Here is a 13241-nt window from a genome sequence, read left to right as displayed (position 1 = left end):
GGTCGAGCCTGCCGTCAGCAACGCTTTTTCCCATCCCTCCGCGATTCCGCCTCGCTCTACACCGCCATTCTCCCCCTTTCTTTTTCCATTTCCAGCGGAAAGATACCGCGCAACCCACCCCGCGGATTATTTTTATAGACTCACGTGTGCTCGCTAAACACCCTGCCCGCTTAGATCCCCCGGTTCTCCACCCTCGCCGTGTTTGTTCTTCGACTCAAGTCGCTATTTTATTCCATACCGGACGCCGCGTTGGTAAACAAGTTTAGAATGTTTCGCATTATTTCAGCGAGAATGTACATTCAATTCCGTGCATTCATCTGCGCCATTTTATTTCATAGACGAGGATGAAATAGTGGGACACGAGCTCGAAAATTTCTGCAATTTTCTCGTTGACGGTAGATTAGATTATAATGATTAGAGATTTAGAGATTAGAGATTATATTACGATTTAGATTAATCTTGCAACGCGAAGGTAGAGTTTTAACCTGTTAACCGGATATGACGAAAACTATTATATTATAATATTTGAGTTATATATAATATTATAATATAATACTTGAGTTATATATAATATTATAATATAATACTTGAGTTATATATAATATTATAATATAATACTTGAGTTATATATAATATTATAATATAATACTTGAGTTATATATAATATTATAATATAATATTTGAGTTATATATAATATTATAATATAATACTTGAGTTATATATAATATTATAATATAATATTTGAGTTATATATAATATTATAATATAATACTTGAGTTATATATAATATTATAATATAATATTTGAGTTATATATAATATTATAATATAATATTTGAGTTATATATAATATTATAATATAATACCTGAGTTATATATAATATTATAATATAATATTTGAGTTATATATAATATTATAATATAATACCTGAGTTATATATAATATTATAATATAATATTTGAGTTATATATAATATTATAATATAATACTTGAGTTATATATAATATTATAATATAATATTTGAGTTATATATAGTATTATAATATAATATTTCAGTTATATGTTCTCTAAATACCTATGTCATCGAATAATGTCAAAATAAACAATTAACAAGCGGAAATTTAATTTTTAAATTACTTTCATCGCGACAATATAACTTCTCGCTGCAAAGGAAAAAATCGTCATTGTGAAACCGACTAAATAAAAGTTAATTCCCCGGTTAACAGGTTAAGAAAGAATTAAGAAGAATTTCATGCTCTGAAGAGCACCGATTCTGCATGTTATTCGGCTGCGACATTTTGAGTCCTGCACCCTGCACGAGGTTGGCTCCGATGTTCGCAGAAGTCAGACGGACAAGGGTGTGGAAATTTGATTTTATTCATGGCCACCGCGTCGCAAGCTTCTGCCTTTCAATTAGGAGTCCTTTTGGAACCAGTTCGACAGTCAATTATTTAAGAAAAGGTGGCGAGACGAGTCCGATATATGGACGCTTTAATACGAGCGCGTGGAATCATCTGGCTGGTTGAGTTATGCGTGTCGGTAACCAGGTGGTTGAGGGCAAGAATGAGACTCGGGGTTCTTAAGTAACTTGGTCCGCGGCGAACGTTGGGTCCAAATCCGGTCGCAGTCAGTTAAAGTCCAGTTAAGATCGGCCGGACTCGCCGAGCTGTCTTTCGCGCGGCCATCTTGAAAGAAAATTAAAAGAGTCGATGCAGCATCTCTCTGCGAACGTGTCGCAACAAAAGGCAATAAATTGACAGTTCATTCGCCGGTTTAAGAAAGCGAAAATAGAGCATGCATCCGTTACAGGCAGAACATTTTTACAGCGAAAGTCTTTATACCGCGATACTAGGTTCGCCACGATCGCGGAATTTCCGAACCGGTTTCTCGCGGTTTTGACGAATTTGTTTACGACATGATAATTTCCAAGTTTGAGAAATGGTGTCTGGAAGTTTCGTACGGATACTCGAAGGTGGGGCGGCAGGGTCTCGGAACCTCTTTCGAGAGGGGCAAGCACCCGTCACAACAGCTGCTATCCTCTCTCGAGTGCTGCGCGTTTCCAAACTCTTCGCTGCTCACCTTAATAAAATCGATATTAACTCTCCCGGTTCTTTTTCATCGGAACGCCGACGATAACCGAGAGCATTTTGCCCGCCTCTTTTCTCGCCGAGAGACGAACTTTCCAGATAACTTGCTTGTATGTACTTCGTCCAGAGCCACGTTCGTTTAAATTACTTTTCTACTGCCGGATGATTTTCTCGTTTCGTCCATTCGAAATCGAGCGGAGCGGTGTGCTCGCCGTAGGAAGCTCTCTCTTGCTACGTTACTGGCAGAGGCGGTTTCCCCATCTCCGAGGGTCAGAAATGCGTGGAAGGAATCAAAGGGAGAAACGCAATCAATCGAGTGTTTTCCTTCCGAACAATGGCTTGCAAACGAAATGGGGAAGGGGACGACGAGGGTAAATTGAAATTCCGTGACACGGAAGGAACTCTGATTGGGAGAGGGACAGGAGACGGCAAAATGGCGGGGGATTGCTTTCGGGCGCTGTTTGATCGCTAGTTTCGCGTGGAACGGCTTCGCGAAGAAATTGTCTTTGCCAATCGGTCTTGGAAGATTCTAGTTGACATATTGTTGTTTGAGTTGTAATTTTAGCGAGAACTAAAATATACTCGTCAATTTTAACCAGTTAGCTTCTGCAATCTCTTTGATTGTGCGAGTCATAATAATTATACTGTATATCAGGGGTGGCCAAACTTTTAATCCCTACGGCGACCTATTTTCTTTTTTAATTATAGGCTAGGTTTACCAACATCCTATGTGTTAATTGTTCACGAGAAAAGTAGCAATTTAAAGCCAAAGATAAGTATAAATTTAAAATAAATAGAAATAGAAATAGTTACGTAGTCGACGCTTTGGCCACCCCTGCTGTATACGTTTGATCTTCTTCATATTTTGTTCGAATACAACTATTTCAGAAAATATATAATCTTATAAAAAATATTAAAGTATATATCCTTCTTAATCAGTACAAGTAACGAGTATATTTGTGAAAAAAACAGCAAACTGTTTAAGATGTTTTGAACGTTTGAAGGCCGGAGACGAACTAAAGACGAACAAACAAAAAGATATAATCAATCATCGCTAAAAAAAACTGCACATAGTGTGAACAACTAGCTTGTTATATTCGACGCGACACCATTTTAGGTACACAATTTTCAAAGATGTCGGGAAAGCTAACTGGTTAGACCGGGTTATTTGCGTTTGCAAAACAAAACGCAAGACGAGCGTAGCAGGAGAAGAAAGAAACAAATTGTCGATCGAAGTAACGAGCGCGACACCCGGCCGGTCTGAGGGGGTTGAAGTTTAATCGAGTAGGAGAGGAAGAATAATGGCGGGAAGGAGCCGAGAACGCCATCAATTGAATGTTTTCGTTTTGAAGCGTGCGCCGGGTCCGATCGCGGCGTCGGCAGAGGATCGGCAGGAGGGTTGAGGAGGGTCGGAGAGGAGAGAGAGAGAGAGAGAGAAAGAGAGAGAGAGTGTGTAGGAGAAAGGGTGCAGGGGAGGGTGCAGAGCCCCCGAAGAGGGTAAATTGGAATTCCGCGACGCGAAGAGTGCCTCGGTTAGCTGCACGGGGCCAAACAGGGGGTCAGTGGGGTGAAGGCGAGAACGAGAGAGACCAGGAAACCGGGAAAAGCGGCGCGGGTGGAGAAGAGAGAGGAGAAGAGAGCCGAGAGAGCACCGACACCCAAGGAATATTTACTGCCATCTTCTCTACCACTTACCCACAGATTCCCTGCCCGAAGTTGTAAACACCTCTTAACTGTATAGAGATAGTATCTCGGTTTCCCTTCTCGTGTATCCTAAGCAGTTACGCGGCTGTTATAACTAAAGGATTATTAATTAGATCGGCCGCGATTACACGCGATAATTTCCTCCCCGCTTTTTTATTCGCATTTTTTCCTCCCCTCTCCTCCGCTATCCCTTTTTCCAAAGCGTTACGCACGAATTCTCTCTCTCTCTTTCTCTCCATTTCTCTCTCGATCCCTCTCTTGGTTTTGCTTCTCTCTCTATTCCTCTCTCGATTGCTCTCTTGGTTTTGCTTCTCCCTCTATTTCTCTCTCAATTCCTCTCTTGGCTTTGCCTCTATCTCTCTTTCTATTTCTCTCTCAATTCCTCTCTTGGTTTAGCTTCTCCCTCTCTCCCTCTCCTTTCCTCTCCTCTCTCTTTCCCTTTCTCTCGCTCGCTCTCTCGCGATAGCGAGTGCTGCAGCAGCGTTACCGTTCTCTGTCGCGTTCGTTCCGCTGCCGAGAGGTTTAATTGATTCGAACTGCCGCGACTATCGGATTATTAATTGCGCTGTTAATCGGGGACGACGGTAATTAAGCTGTCGACGATTCAGTTTTATGATGCCCCGCGCCCTGTCCGCTATACTTCTGTCCTTTGTGCGCCGGATCCGCGCCGTGTTTGGCGGAACAGCGTTATGCGACTTCTCGCTTCCGGCCGGGCTTTGTTCCCGCCGCGATCTAGCTTTCCTTCCTTTCTTTCCCGTTCTTTTCTGGCCCGATTGTATCCGAAAAGGCAATGGCGTCTCCTTCCGTTCCCCCGACAACGACACAACGACGCGACACTTTTCTGCCATATTCGGCGCTTCGGCTTCGAGCGTCATTAATCATTTGCATGTTCTGCATTTCCAACAGAAATGAGTCACTCGAATATCAACCGTTATCTATGAGCGCTGGTTCCGGTGTTCGAAGTCCGAACAAAATTCCGTTCCCTTGTCGCCAATCGACAACATTCGTATCTTGAATCTGCCCCGGGATCGCGCGACGAAGCGTCCCCGCCCGTAAACAGCAATTTCTCTCCCGGCCGTATTTTCGTCCGATGGAATCGCGCGAATTAAAAATGCTCGCCCGAAATCTCCGATCTTTCCTCGTCGCCGATCGCGCCGAACGCGTTGCAAATTAACGTCAGAAACGCGGTTAACGTATCAGTTGGCAGACGAACAGATGTGTCCCGAAAGCTCGCCGTATTCGCCGGTGCTGACTGGCTCGGGGAACACGGCCGATAAAGCGAGGCTAGATTATCTAGATCGCGAGCTAACGAGCAGCGATCGGTAACGAGAAGCTCGAATCGCGATAGCGGCGCACGAAACGAAAGTTGAATTCCCGCGGAAACACGCGGAAGCTTGCGGAGAATTCGTTGGAAGTAACGGGGCCCGATGCGTTCGACGAATTCGACGAGCGACTCGGCATTGGAGCGGGAAACTCGTCGCTTCCAGTTGATCGCGGAATTGCCGGTCGATCGTGTGGACACCTTTTTCCTGTCTCGACGGTCCACCTGAGCAAACCTGACGCTCGTTTGGCAATGACTGAAGCAATATTTGCCCTGTCGTGCAAAGAAATTTCGCGCGCGAGACGACCTTCGGCTTAGGAAAACTCGCTGCCGATCGTTATCGGCGCCTGAAATTATTGTTAAACGCTGGTTATCGTGTTTTGGTCGTCGGCTAATTAGTTCTTAGCAAATATAATGCAGATTTGAACTTGCAGACTGTTTTATCTTCGGACGTTTGATGAGTAACGATCGCAATTCTATTTACTGGGAAAATAAATTGGGACCTAGCAGAGACGCTATGAAATCGTGTGAAATAATTAGTGAATCATTCCAACTACTTATTATGCTTTATCTCGCCAATGATCCTAGTTTATTTATATATTTATTATCTATTTACGGAGGAAAGAATGCCTTTGGAAAATATACAAAAAAAATGAGAATTTAACGGCAGGAGTCAAGAAGAGGATGCGTCTGACGCACAGAACACGCCGAGTTAAAGAAAGAATCAAACATTTTACAATACATGTTAACGTTTAAAAATTCATACAAAAGACAAACAATCGCAAAATTAGGCGAGGAATACTCTCGACCTGCTTACACTCGATTAGACAAACTCTTGATTAGAGGCACGATGTGTTTTTGAACGTAGACGTCAATGAGGTCTCACGATCCGAGAACTAACTCGATCGTCATGGCGACGTCAACACGGAAATCCGCGGCTTCTATTTTATTCAAGGAGAGAGTCAAAGCGAAGAACGTTGTTCGGCTACGTGTGCTGAAAGCGGAAACACCGAGGATTCGAGACGAAGATCCGCGGAGACGCTTGTGCAGATGCTCGACGCTTCGAGAGTATTTTATTGCTCGTTCGCTGGCTCGCTCCTCTCGCTCGCGTGGAAAATACCGGCGAACGGATTACGGACGATTAACGCTCTTCAAAAATGTACGCCCCCTTTAATTGTCGCGTCGCTGCAATCAGTTTTTCACGCTTTTCAGAGATCCGACGGACAAAGTCCAAAAACGTTCCCCGAAACGATACAAAAATGTTAAACGATACAATTAATGTTATCGTTACTTGTACTTCGTCGGTTATTTTTTAATTTTAGTGCAGCGATAAAGGAATTTGTATCTCGTAGATAATTGCGGTTTCATTCGATGCTTGAATAAGAGCAATGAAAAATTGCAGAGTGCAGTAATTTTTCTCTAATTCGCGCTCGGATTGCGCACAAAAATGGACAATTTAGGAAGAGAAGATACGATCATTCGAGTGCTGCGTCTCGTTTTTGTAGTTGTTGAAAATCGGTAACTATAAAATCGTATCTCCTCTTCAGAAATTGTCCTTTTTTGTGCGCAATCTGAGCGCGAATTTACTGTACTAATTTTAGTACGATTCGTATACCGCAGATTTCACGCATGTTTGAAGGTGCGCACCTCTCCCTTTAAGCCTTTTCACTCGAAACCATTTTACCTGCGAATGCAAAATAGTTTCTCCGACCCAAATCGAGCCTTCGCGGCTCATACAGCAGTTTCACTTCAAACAGTTTCCCAAATATAAACGAATTTGACAACGCGAAACTAATTCACGTCGCTCGACTGCAAAGTGTTAATTCCCGCTTGCCGCAATCGAAGCAGAAACATTTTATTCCGCTCAGAGATCCGCAGACTACATCGTCAGAAAGTAGAATTCTCTGTAACTTATAAAACTACCCCGCTTAAATTTCTACGTCTTAAGATTACGAATTCCCCGGAGGTGGAACCTTCTTCCTGCTCTCCATTCTCCTCGAAACCAGAATTCTATCGATACACATGAGTCGAATATAATATAAACCACCGGAGCTCCCATAAATCTCAATCTAAAAGGAGAGCAAATTTTCGAAAGACCCGACGAATATTCTCCGAGCATCCTCCCCGACTAAAATCCACCCCCGCGAGGAGACCCGAAGTCACGGTTTCGCTTTCCGGTCGCTGTTTAACCAGTCTTGTGCAGAGATCGAAACGTTGTACCGTCGCTTCGCCGTGGAAAAAGCAAGGAGCGAAGCAGAGCGGAGCCGAGCGGAGCAGAGCAGAGCGGCGTGGCACCGGAAAAGCCAAGAAATCGAAGCCCTGAAACAACGAGCGACGAGCCGATGCGCCCTCGCAGCCGGAGACGCGGCGGAGATGTAGAACGAGAGAGACAAATAGAAGGAGACGGTGAAACCCACTAAATCAATACTCTGCCATCGCTCCAACTCCGGCTGATCCCCTCGCGCACCCCCTTAGTCGCCGTTTTCCTCGCGCTCTCCGCTCTCCGCTCCCGGCGTCCTCCTTCGGCGTCCTTCTCCGCTCGGTTCGTGGCGTGCCACCCTTCGTTCCACCCCCGTCACGCTCTCCGGGGCGAAACTTCTCTCCGGCTACTCCCGCAGAGAGTTCGCTTCTGTCGGGGGTTGGATATTCCCCTTTCGCGTCCGAACCCAGGCTCGCGAGACGTCGACGATCACCGGGAAACAGCCGCACGACGGATCGCTTAGGCTCCACGGCCATAGCGATCGCGATTCCTCATCCCAGCCTTTCCGAGCCAGAACCGACGGACCGTGTCCGACCGGGTTCCTCCCCGCCGTAGCTTCGATGCTAGACGTCTACGACCTGGAACCGTGCTCTTCCCTCCGACTTTGATGTTTCGAACTCCGCTTCTTGCGAGCAGTCGATCCGATTGCGATAAACGTGCGGGATTTTGGATCGTCGCTGCGCAGACGGAAACGGAGAAATTATGACGTCGATCCGATCGCGTTCAATTTAATCAACGGGCCGTGACTTTTGGGCTCTGGGACCTTGGTCTAGCTCCTTGGTTCAGGCGAATACGAATACGATTTATGGTCAAGATACAATTTTAGATACAGTAATGTTGGTAACAAGCGCCGAAAATCGAACCGAAAAATTCTCGTAAAGTCTAAGTAATTTTATTAACGAAATTAGAAAGTTATAATTCGTTATAGTAGACGGTATTTGCACTCTTCTGCATCCTAGACGTACAGATAAAATTCATTTTGTTCGAATAGGACGATGGAGTTGGTTTCACTGTGTGATGATCAATTGCTGTATTTAATTAAATGTTTTCATTGAGAAATAAACGGAAAATGAAAGAACAACAAAATGTAATTCTTGAACCTACCTTTATATTACATTTAAAATTGCAACATGAAATCTAGTCGAAAATTAGTGTCACCCTGGGCAGATGTTCTCGTCTCCTGCTTTTGAAAAAAGGCGGTTTCTTCTTCAGGATTGCGTCTAAAAAATATAAGTAGCTTTTGTTGACTTTACTGAGATCTGCTTCTTTCGAGAGACAATCCTCTAAGAGTCCAGGATGCCGTCGAGCTTTAATCAAACTAAAAATGCGGCGCCCCCGAGGACGAGTATTGCCTGTTACTCGAAAAAAAATAAGTATTAGCGTGTTTCCCGTAAATCGTTAAACGTTGTGGTCTCCGAGATCCGAGGAGCAGAAGCCGGCCACGCGGATATCACGCGGCTGATCAACGAACTGGGTCACGTAGCTTGTGCGGCACACGCTCACGCAGCCGACGACCATCTGCGGACCACTACCGAACGTACATAATATATCTACGATCGTGAGATTCGAACAGCCTCCGAAGAAGTAGGAGGAAGAGGTCACTGATTGCCAGAGGGGCCCTGCTTCCTCTGCGCCCGGCTAACCACTAACCCGGCGAATGAACGGTCAGCTACCGTTTTGACGGTCGCCTAGCCGACGCCATTTGCCTTGCCATAATCTCCCTACCGAGTAGCCACGTCGACACCGTGCGCGATTCTGCACGCGGTCCCCCGACAAGTTGATTCGCAGCTTCGATCTTCTCGGTGCCACTGTAATTAAATAGGATCACAGCGATGTAGGTGACATTTTCCTCGATGTGAGAAACAAGCAGTGCTATTGTTTATTAATGGGTGCATTGTTTATACTGGGTAAATTTATTGTCAAGATAATTTAAGAGTTCAGTGAATTTTTTGTAGTTACTTTATCGTTTATTTCACTTATCTTTTTGACATTTTGGCGAGCTTATGGATTACATTCTTGGACGTAAGTCAAAACTTTCGAGAATATGGCTTACACCGCTGTGATTCTAATTCGGACAAATGTTGAAATCAAATGAGAAGTTTATATTGTAACCACCACTCGAATAGTTTCTCCAGTTAATAAATTAATATACAATTCACAGTTATCGAAGTGGCGAAAATAAATACGATCTAAATAAATGCAATCTTGTTATTTTTGTACATGAATACATGTTAGTTATTTTTTAGGGCTTTGCAAGCTTAGTATTAACTACAGTAAATTCTCCCCAATTTTCCTTCAGCTTATAAACAAAAATGAACAATTTAGAAATATTTTGGTATCTCGTTTTTATATTTATTGATAATCGGCAACTATAAAAACGAGGCTCGACTAATCGTATCTCCTCTTCCCAAATTGCCCATTTTGACAAGCTCAAGGAAAATTAGAAAGAATTTACTATAGTCAGAGAAATTATTTTAGATTCACAGTTAAAATGCCTTCGATTGCGAAGGGTGAAAAAATTCGAACCATAATGGTCGCATTCAAGGTCTTCATACATAACATTTTACATTTTAGCAGTCGCACTAAAAAATGTCACATTAAAACAGATCGTGATAATAAATTGACTCCTCTGCAATCTTAAGAGCCGAATGCACGTCCTCGAAGCGTGAACAGGACGAACCGTAACTTCGCAGATTTCCGCTCCACTAAATAGCATCGATCCTAATTTACCGTGGTCGCTAAGGCCAACGAAGAATGCCCGTGCGAGGGTGCAGAACTGTTCCATCGACTCCAGCGCATGCATCCGCAGGCTGGTTAGAAGGTGCGCGAACCGATGTCTCCTGAAGAATGCGAAACATTCGGTAACGCGACGGGTCACGGAGCAGCCGCGTTGCAGCCTCGTTGCAGCCGCAGGCGAGACCGATTAAAAGTCCGGATTAGCAAGTAAAAAGGAATGGATCCTGGTGTCTGCCAGGTTCTTGAAGGGAGCATCGAGTCCCGGCGAGTCCAATTACACGGGCACCGGGTTCTGCTTTGTTTCACGGCCGCTGCCCGTAGCCTGACGCCTGTATCCAGCCGGCTCTCTCTCCTTTTCCCGCGAGCGGGCAACTTCCGGCGCGGCTCTCCGCTCTCGGCCCTCGGCGAGGCGCGGCGCGGCGCGGCGCGGCGTTGCGATTCCGCTCGGCCCGAACGAACGAACGAGCAACGCGTTCTCCGTTCTCCGTTCCCGGCACGCCACGCTCCTGTGCCTCGCCACGGTGTCCCGTTAATTTCTCGCGATCCGCGCCGCGATTACGCGCCGCCCGCCCGAAAATTTAGCGCTTTTCGGCCACCCTTTAAATCTTCGCCGCGGTCCCGCAGCCGGAAATAGCGTGGTCGCAGCCGCAGCCGCGGCGCTACCGCCACCTAATACGCCACCGGCGACCCTTTATTTATTAGGCGTATCAACCGAGTCCCGTTGAAACGCAACAGTTAATTAACCGCGGCCCCAGTTGCTGCTTTGTGCCTTTGCGTCGGCTCTGCGGCCGTCGCGGCCATGCAACTTCTTTTGACAGCGATCACCGGTCTGTCAGGCTTGGAAGATGGCGACCCTGGCCCGGGTCGTCGAGGTACTATGTTACAGTTGTAGAACGAACATGGCTAGCAACCGGATTTCACTGTAGATAAGAATCGACGGAGAATTTCCTAACGACTTCATCCTCGTCCTTGACTGCGAACGCTTTTCGAAAGCCGCTACACAGTTGGCATGATCGCCAAACTGCGGATATTTTGGGCAAAATAAAAATTGTGTAAGTTAAATTGTAAGAAACGTAAGGTAGTTGAAAATGTCTTTCTTTTTATGGCGATTGGAATAAGTTGAAAATAATGTGGTAATGTTCTGAAATTCTTCTGATTTCTTTACGATTTTATATTCGTCTATATGTCACTAATATGTCACTCGCCATCCTTTTATTCTGTATCTGTACTATCGAATTCAGGTACGCCGATTTTTAAATCATTAAAGTCGTCCCCTGCATCTGTAAGAATTGTATATGCATATATTGTTCAATTGCGAAAAAATATTTTCCTATAAAAAGTTGACCTATTTTGAAATCGTCTGTCGATGTATTTCTCTGGAAAAAGATGAAAAACATCTTCCTTCTCGATACGAAGCAATCGAAACTGCAGGGTATGATGAATCGTTTCCCGTTAAATCAATTTTACAGCAAAAACTGTATAACACTTATCGACAAATTGAGAATATTAATACGTTCAGTGCCACGTGAGTCACGTATGGGTGACCCTAATTTGTAATTAAGTTTTTGAAATTCGTTTCTATTCTGATATATTGAACAGATTGAATGTTACCAGGATTTGTGGAATACAAAATAGCCGAACTAATATTTCTTGTGGAAAATTGTCACTTTTTCTAGTTTCGGTTTCATTAATTAAATGACTTTGATGTTGCATGAATTTTTCGAGCTGATATTCTGCACTTAACGTGATATTCGATTCCATCGATTTCCTCAGATATTAACGTTTATATTTAAATAATTTACTGACGACATCATCAAAAAATCAGTTCAAAATCGAAGAACGATTTATCTACCAACAGAATGATGAACGTTATCAAGGAATCGGCGATGCACTAAGATCGCGCGAAAGAAATTGACGCTCCAGGAAAACGTTGGAGCATGTTTCACGGATCGCCGCGGGCAGATAAGGATTTACTTTTCCAAACAAGCAATTAGAGCCGCGATAACGTGACGTAACGCGCGCGTACGCTAATAGGCGGACGAAGAATCTCGCCGGAACGGAGATGCCCGCGGAATTAATATTTATAACGTAACGCACTCTTTAGTGGGCTCCTCGCGCGCGTACACCGCGGCTTATCCGCGATATCTTCGTAGCCGCAATTAATTTCCTCGGTGCGCGCCGCGGCTCGCCTCTCCTCCCGGCTCCGTTTCGCCTTAATTAATCAAATTCTTCTAACTGTTGCAGGTAAGAGCGCTTTGATGTTTCTGCTACGCCTACGCCTACGTTCATAGTCATGCCGGTAAGTGTTAATTCCCAGCGCCGAGAGCCGCGCACGACAAGCTACATCTTGTAAATCGTAATTGGGGGACGCTTCGAACCGCGGCGGGCTTTATGAGCCAATTCGATGCCGGCAATTTGTCGCCGGTAGCAGCTCCGCGCTGCGAAAAAACGGCCGTTGCTTCTGCGGAATTTATCGCTGCCGTCGGGGCGGCCGAAACGAATTTGTTGCGCGAGAATCGAACGCGAGAATCGAACGCGCGAGTCACACTCGAGAAGATAAAGGATAAAGATAGTGCTTCGAATTATTCGATTAAATATTCCAGCATCCAGCAACTTTTTATTTCGAAGCTTATTTTTGGTCGATGGGCATACCAACGGTGCGTTTCGTTCGGATTCTGGTTAGTGTTTCTCATGGACAGGTCCCATGTCCGCCCATGGGAGTGCCGACGCTTCTGTCTGTTCCTCCAGATGTTGCGTTTTTTTCTCGAGCACGTCGCATCGTGGAAAGCGGAGCCATCAGCTTCTGGAAAATTAAAGTCTCACGCGTTGCGGACTATTTGGACCGATCCGGGGCCAACCGTTTTTCCTTCAGAATCTCATAATTTCTGTCATAATACTGTATTCACATTGTTTCATTTTTATTTTTATTATTATTCTATCATTATTACTATTACTATTATTATTATTATTATCTTGAATTTCGTTAGAAAAATTAAAAGATCGTCCGGCTCGTTCACGTGAAATAATTAAATAAATAGTTATAATCACAACAAGAAGATCAAAGACGACTATGTTATGAGATTCCTCGCGGATCTAGGAATCGATCGAGGATTTCGGGGATGAGGAGTGTCG

The 13241-nt window shown here is 44.5% G+C and overlaps 1 protein-coding gene across 5 annotated transcripts in view; it reads left to right on the top strand.

Moving 5' to 3' along the window:
- Positions 1-13241, top strand: part of Antp (homeotic protein antennapedia) — a 211282-nt gene that overhangs the window by 113612 nt on the left and 84429 nt on the right. For 2 of the 5 annotated variants that reach the window (XM_033469158.2, XM_033469156.2), the window contains one exon: positions 12354-12408. The exons of the other annotated variants lie outside the window; for them this stretch is intronic. The gene's annotated coding sequence lies outside the window, so the exon portion shown is untranslated. The remainder of the gene's footprint in view (positions 1-12353; positions 12409-13241) is intronic. 5 annotated transcript variants of the gene reach the window in all.

The sequence above is a fragment of the Megalopta genalis genome, chromosome 5, assembly GCF_051020955.1.
Source record: "Megalopta genalis isolate 19385.01 chromosome 5, iyMegGena1_principal, whole genome shotgun sequence".
NCBI classification, from domain to species: Eukaryota; Metazoa; Arthropoda; class Insecta; order Hymenoptera; family Halictidae; genus Megalopta; species Megalopta genalis.
Note: the sequence above shows the minus strand (reverse complement) of the source record. Positions and strands in the feature narration are given on the sequence as shown.